Consider the following 380-nt stretch of genomic DNA (forward strand, 5'->3'; position numbering starts at 1 on the left):
TTTGGAGAAATAGCTGCTAGTATGTTCACGCCAGGTGCTGCTATATCAGGCTGCAGTAGCAGAAAATTAGTCATCAAAAACTCTTAGAATCTCAAGGAGTTGGATAGGTATGGAAACAGGTGAGGTACCTTAAGAATGGCTGGAGATATTGAATTGGGTCCTCTTGATGAGAAAGTTGCTACCTTTGTCGCCACAGAGTGTGAAACAAGTGTAATTGAAGCATTTATCTTTACAAAGGGAAATCTTGCAACACAAAACCCAAAAAAAAATGAGTTAGATGATGTTTGGATCCATCATCCATGAAAGTAACCGTCAAAGAGACAGGTGGGTGAAGATACCTAGTGGAGCGTATGTAGAAAAGAATGTCAGTTCCGAGCTCA

The 380-nt window shown here is 40.5% G+C and overlaps 1 long non-coding RNA gene across 1 annotated transcript; it reads right to left on the reverse strand.

Annotated features, from left to right (window-relative positions):
* On the reverse strand, positions 1 to 380 carry LOC104775249. The gene is made up of 3 exons (XR_765788.1): positions 339 to 380; positions 129 to 243; positions 1 to 50 (listed from the first exon to the last, which is right to left on the reverse strand). It is a non-coding gene; the product is annotated as an uncharacterized LOC104775249 (long non-coding RNA).

This window comes from Camelina sativa, unplaced genomic scaffold (assembly GCF_000633955.1).
Source record: "Camelina sativa cultivar DH55 unplaced genomic scaffold, Cs unpScaffold10868, whole genome shotgun sequence".
Taxonomy (NCBI): domain Eukaryota; kingdom Viridiplantae; phylum Streptophyta; class Magnoliopsida; order Brassicales; family Brassicaceae; genus Camelina; species Camelina sativa.